This window comes from Camelus dromedarius, chromosome 29 (assembly GCF_036321535.1).
Source record: "Camelus dromedarius isolate mCamDro1 chromosome 29, mCamDro1.pat, whole genome shotgun sequence".
Lineage (NCBI taxonomy): Eukaryota > Metazoa > Chordata > Mammalia > Artiodactyla > Camelidae > Camelus > Camelus dromedarius.
The window spans coordinates 23946382-23952690 of NC_087464.1; the positions used below are offsets into that span (position 1 = coordinate 23946382).

Genomic DNA, 6309 nt, shown 5'->3' on the forward strand with positions numbered 1-6309 from the left:
TCTCCTTCCTCCTGCCTTTGTCCTGACAGGTTCTCTAACACCCTCGCCTGCTGAGCTAAGAGTTTTGAGATCCTGTCTTCACAGCTCTCCCTCATCACCTTCGCCTTTTCTGTCACTCCTCCATTGTCCTCATCTCCTACTGGTCAAGACAGTGACCTGACCTTCGCCACGCCCGCCCCTCCTCCACTGCCGCAGTGACTTTCGCCCCCACCATCATCTTCACTGTCACCAGCATCACCTGCATCACTGTCCTCCTCCTCCTCCGCCCGCACCTCCTTGCTGCCATCCTTCCTACCGCGACCATCATCAGCGTCACCTCTGTCATCTCCATTTCAGCCACATCACCACACCCTGTATCACCTTTGCTCACTGTCACCACCACCACCACCACCACCATTACTTCCATCATATGCACCGCCCCCAGCACCACGGCTGCCATCTCCTCCAGACCCCTCTTCACCTCTGTCATCACCTCTGGTGCCAGGATCACTCCACCCTCCCCTCCACCTCTGTCACTTTCTCAGCTATTTCCATCCCTACCACTTCCATTATTGTCTCTCCCATCACCTCCGCCACCTCCACCACCCGTCACCACCACTCTCCCCTGAGAGATCAGGGCCTGGCTTTGAACCGGGGACGTGGGCAAGGAGCCTGTTGGAGAAGAACATTCTCCTGCCTGACAGACGCCCCCTCCCAGATTTCTCAGAGAAGACCATCGGCAAGCCAGGTTCAGAACAATCCCTCCCCTTGACCCTTCCTCAGGGTACTTCTGACAGGGGACAGCTCAGCCTCCCTGTCAGCCATGCCTGTACACGAAGAGACAGCTGCTGTCTGGTTGAGGGATGGAGGCCATTAATCCGGGGCTGCCCTTGTTTGCATAATGACTGCATACATTTGCATTTCATTTGCTCCCAGCTTCTGAGTGAGACACTGTGAGTGTTTAGGTGCCATTTGCATATCACTGCAGGTGAGGGTCAGGCCTTTGAGACTTGGGCACTTATTAATTCCCTAAAGAGATTCTTTTATGTGCCAGTTCAGAAGAGAACTTGGAATGCCTAATTCTAGAGTCATTCCGTTGAAGGGCTTGGAGGTAAGGAGGTGGGGAGGTCCAGGTAAAAGCCAGTGGGAAGAGGGCAGCCAGAGGCTTAGGTGTGGTCCAGGGTGGAGCCGATGGTGCGGGGCTGGCTGCAGAGACAAGCTCTGGTCCTCAGGGTCAGTTCAGGACTGTGCCCTGCACAGTCACGCCTGTCCTCTTCCTGCTGTCGTCTCTTTGCTGTGTGACCTTGGGCAAGTCCCCCCTATCCCCTGTGGAGGGAGGTGGTAAACGACTGAGCCCCTGCCATCCAGTGTCTGCTATGAGCGCAGGGGTTCAACTCCTGACTGCACAGAGGAATCACCTGAGGAGCGTTTTAAAAATACCAGCGCCCTGGCCCTACCCCCAGAGATTCCGATTTCATCGAGGGGCCCTGGGCATGACTTATGATTAAAAGCTCCCTGGGAATTTAATGTGCAGCCAAGAATCAAAGCTGCTGCTTGTGGCTCTGCCCTCCTACCCTCCCCTCAGCCTCCTGCGGCCTCCTACGAGCCAGCTCCCTCATTTCCAGGGGCTGCTACTCTTCCCCCCACAGTAGGCTCACCTGGCCCCAGGGGCTGGCAGACAGTTTGGAAGCTAGTGCTTTTGTTGGAGCCGCAGAAATAACCCCACTCCCCCGCCAGGCCACGTGACTGATGGTCCCCGTGGCAGGGTAGCACTTGGCACTGACTGGAAATGCCCTCCCATCGCGTCTTGGTCTCCGTCTAGGTCTTGCTGAATCTTATCTCCCTGCCTGGGGCTGGCCGGGAGAGGGGTCTGCAGGGGCCGGGATGGGGAGGGGGGCTGCTTCTCTTCCAGACTCGCACGTCCGGCTCATTCCAGCCTCCCAGGCTTTGCTGCCATTTCCATGCCTGGCAGAGAGGCCTGGCAGCCCCTCTTGGCTCCTGACTCTCCGCCCTGCATGCTGATTTCCTTGCAGCCTCAGAGCCCCAGCCCAGCCCCCGTCCTGGAGAAGGAATGTCCAGGGCAGCCTGAATGCTGTCTCAAAACAAGCTGTAGTAAACATGGCTGTAATTTGGCCTTCCTGAGTCTTCCTGGGGTCATAACAGGCGTATCATGCATGGGACAGGCCAAGGAGGTGGGACAGAGCCTCTGCGTGTGCCCCCAAGGAGTCCAGCCCTGGAACATTCAGCCCACCTGAGGGTCCTCAGTGGCCAGGGGAAGAGGTGGCTTGTGAGATGGGGGTCTGCCCGGCAGAGGACCAGACAGGAGACTGGTGGCACCTTGCAGGAGCTGTGGGCAGGCAGAGAGGTGAACCCGGGGAGCTGTCCCAGGACCAGTACCAGTGTGGTGGTAACAGCGGGAGCTCTGGGGTTCACCGTCAGCGTTCAGATTCTGACTTTGCCATCACTGGCTGAGTGTCCTGTGCCTCAGGTTCCTCACCAGTAAAAAGAGGGTGATGATGGCACGTCTTCTGAGTTTGAGGATTAATGGGGGGAGGAAGCCTATAATGGGCTTAGCACCGGGCTTGGGACAGTGTCATTTCTCAGCAAGTGCAGCTACGTTACTGTGAGGATGGGGGCCACTGTGCCCTCCTTCCTGACCTCCAGGAGCTTCAGCCCACTCCTCATTGTCACACTCGCATCCCCAAGGGGTCAGTGGGAGGGTGGGGTCAGGGGAAACCTGCTGCCCTGCCCTTTTGGGGTTGGGGCTGCAGCTCCACATTCTGGGGCCCGAGGCGTCTCATCGGGGTTGGTGGTGACAGCTGCAGGAGCGCCCAAGCTGGGGCAGCCCGTCCCGCACCAGGAGGTAGTTTGGGCCCCGGTGCTAATGAGCTTCGGACCCGCAGACCCTGGCCTGAGTCCACGCAGATGGAAAAGGGTCAGAGGGCATGCTCAAGCCACATTCCCTCCCCAGTGGTGACAGGACTGAGCCAGTGGTCTGTGCAGGGGCATAAGTGGCAGGACTTGGTGATGACTGAGGGGTGTGTGTGGGGTGAGGGGGGTGGCAAGGGCAGTAGGGGAGGAGGAGTAGACAGTTCCTTTGGTCTGAATGGAGCTGAATATCCTTTTTCTGGAAGGCAGACGAAACAGACATTTGCAGTATAGTTACACCTCAGTAACAATGAAACCACCAGGGATGCTCCGAGGCTGCAGCGTGGGTGGATGGAGCATGTGCGCACATGTGCACACGTGTGTGTGGAGGCTGGGATGGGGGAGCGGCCTGGGAAACACATCCATGAGAAGCAGCAGCCTTGAGGATCAGTGCACAAGGACCACTTGTCACTTTGCCATGTTCAGCCAACACCGGTGCTCTGTCGATGGCCCCTAAGACGGCCTTAGTTAGTTGAGAAAGAAACCTTTCATTCCCTATCTCACTATCTCCCCCGATTTTCTAGAACTTCTTTTGTAATTCCTTCACTTCTGTCTCAACCCCCTTCTTCTTCCCTAGTCCTCTTGAGAGGCCAGTGCTCCCGCCTCAAGTGTGGTCACATCAATGGGGTTGAGCCCTGGGCAGTGGAGGCCCTTCCCACTCAGCCGCACCCGCTGTGTCCGTCCCCCTGGAGCAGTGGACGAAGGTCTGGGGCTCCAGCCCAGGACTGGGCTCTGCTGGCCGGCTGGAAGGCGGGTGCCGACCCCACCTCCTTTATCCCTGAGTCAGAAACGTAGACTCTGGGGCCCAGAGAACGTGGGTCTTTGTACGCGCCACCTCCGTGAGGCTGTAGGTGGATGGACAGCTGCTTTCCTGTCTCCGGGAACAAAGAGTGGGCCAGGGGTCATTCAAGGTGGCAAGAGAAGGAGGAACGAATGACCTCCAGGAAAGAGGTTTAGAACAGGAGTGAAAGGAGGAGAGTGGGGTGAGGTCATAGAAGGGATATGGCCAATCCAGGCTTTCATATCAGCCTTAGGACCAAGTTTTGGAAAGCCTGGATAGGGCCTGGGTGCCTCCATTTACTTCCTGTCTATGCTCAGGACCACTACGACTCATTTAAAAATACTACATTTAGGTCTTGCCCGTGGGAATTGTGTACACACCAGTCTTCTGAGAACGAGTTTATCACTGTTTTCATCTCCAGCATGACTGCCATCACCACCAACACCACCATCAGTATCCGTACAGAGAAGGCCCGTGTGGGCAGTTTCTCTTGACTAAATGGAGGTCAGCACTACTGTCAGCACCATCGCTGACACCTTCACCTCCACTGCGGCTGGAGTCAGCATCACACCTGTGCCGGCAGTGCCACCACCGCTGTCACCACTACACCCACCCCCGCCACCATCAGTGACATCTCACCGCTGGCACCAGCAACACCCCTAACAGAACTTGCATTGCCGCCTCTGCCACCAACAGTGCCCCATCGCACCATCAGCATTACCACCCCCGCACCATCACTGACACCACTACCGCTGTCCTCACTGACGTCACGCCCACGTCATTCACCATCGTTACCCACATCACAGCCATCGTCACCGCATCTCCGCCATTGTCACTGGCATCACCCCCACCGACGCTAACTGCTGTTTCCTCTCCTAGAGCCACGTTCCTTCCCTTTACAGCACAGAAGGAACTTGCAGGTTTACATTTGTTATGGTTCCCACTCGGCGGTGAGTGTCGTGGAAGCAAGGATTGTGTTCCTCTTTCCCCCACTGCGGAGTTCTCAGTGCCTGGACAGTGGGCAGCTCACAGTAAGGACTCGATAAATGTCTGTTGAATTAATAACTTATTCAGGCCAGCGCAGTCTCTACACTGAAGGGAACTTCATCTCTAGGATTTGAACGCTTCCCAGGAATGTCCACACAGGACCTTACCAGAGAGAAAAGTAACGCCGGGTGACGTAAGTGATGAGCTAGGCGAGGAGGGCCTGTGTGGCTCCACGATACGTGTGGCAGCGTGGCGGGAAGACGCTGGTCCCCAGCCCACCAGCCGGGAGTACAGCCGGTGGGCGTAGGGACGTCCTGCTCTTCCGAGATTTTCTTTTCCATCCCTGTATCACCTGGAATTTATTTGATCCTGGATCCATTTGGTGTCAAGACTTAATCCAGTTCATCTCTCAGACCAACAGAGGTTTTCAAGTAGGCCGGAGGTTCCTTGGAGGAAATGATGACCTTCAAGGAGGGGCCTGAGGGGGACCACAGACAGGAGGGCTCTGGGCTTTCCCCTCCAAACTTCAGCTGTTGGGTTCCTGGTGCAGAGTTTGTAATAAGGCTCTGGTGATTTTAAAATCGGGTTTGAGAACCACTGGCCTAGAAGGCAAGTGCTTGAGTCTTTTAGTTTTGGAATAGATGTTTGGCATTGTGTGTGTGTCCCAACCAAAAGTCATAAGCCAGCTAAGGCCACCAGGCCAGAGGAAGCGCTAGGAAATGCTCGTCCGCTGTTCCTACAGACTGAGGCCCAGGTAGCACAGCCACACACCTGTCACTCTGCTTCCTCGGTGAAATGAAAACACACTTTTGTTCTCAGAGAGCTGCGTTCTGTGCAGGAACCCTCATTTAAATGAACGGTCTTGGTAACAGAAATGTGAGGAGGAACGCAGTTCTGTGAATTCCGCCTCGTGCCTTCCTTCCCAGCAAACGCTGGCTCCTCTGCCCCGCAGGAAGGACCTCGGTGGGGGGCCACAGGGCCCCACCCTTCAGTGTAACCCCCTCCGGCAGAGCACAGCAGCCGAGAGACTCAGAGCCAGGCCTGGACGGGAGGTTCTTACCTGAGCAAAAGGAGGTCGGACACTAACTGGGGACACAGTGCCTTTCCCATGCTGGTCCCTGAGCGTGACAGGGTGGGAGCAGGAGAGAGAGGAGGATGGTGGTGCCTCACTGCAGAGGGCCGGATCTGCAGCAAAACCGACAGATCCCTCCCGCTCTTCCATCAGCCCCCTCAGAAAAAGCATAGCTGCTGGCCAGGGCTCTGTGTGTGTGTGTGTGTGTGTGCACTTGTCAAGCAGCTATAGGGGCACCTGGCCAGCCTCTCTGTAGGTTCAGCCCCTCTGGCCAATCCCCATGTCTGTCCTCAGGGCACCTCTCAGGGCATGAGCAGGCTGGGCGGGGGACGTCGGGCTGGGGCACAGTCTAGGGGAGCGGGTGGCTAGCGCCTCTGCTCCAGCGAGAGACTGGAGTCAGGGAAAAGATGGCATTTGCTGGAGAGATTAAGGCTGAAAAAGGGAGTTTGGCTTGAGGTGGCATTCCAGGCTGAGAATGAAGACGCAGCTGTGAGGGGGCTTTGGAACCAGGAGTGGAGCCGCCGGCTCGCCAGGGGCTTGGGCTGTGTCCCCCCGGGCTGCC

At 56.8% G+C, this 6309-nt stretch overlaps 1 long non-coding RNA gene across 7 annotated transcripts in view; it reads left to right on the forward strand.

The window, feature by feature from the left end:
* Positions 1 to 6309, forward strand: part of LOC135319576 (uncharacterized) — a 115001-nt gene that overhangs the window by 23060 nt on the left and 85632 nt on the right. The gene's annotated exons all lie outside the window — the stretch shown is intronic.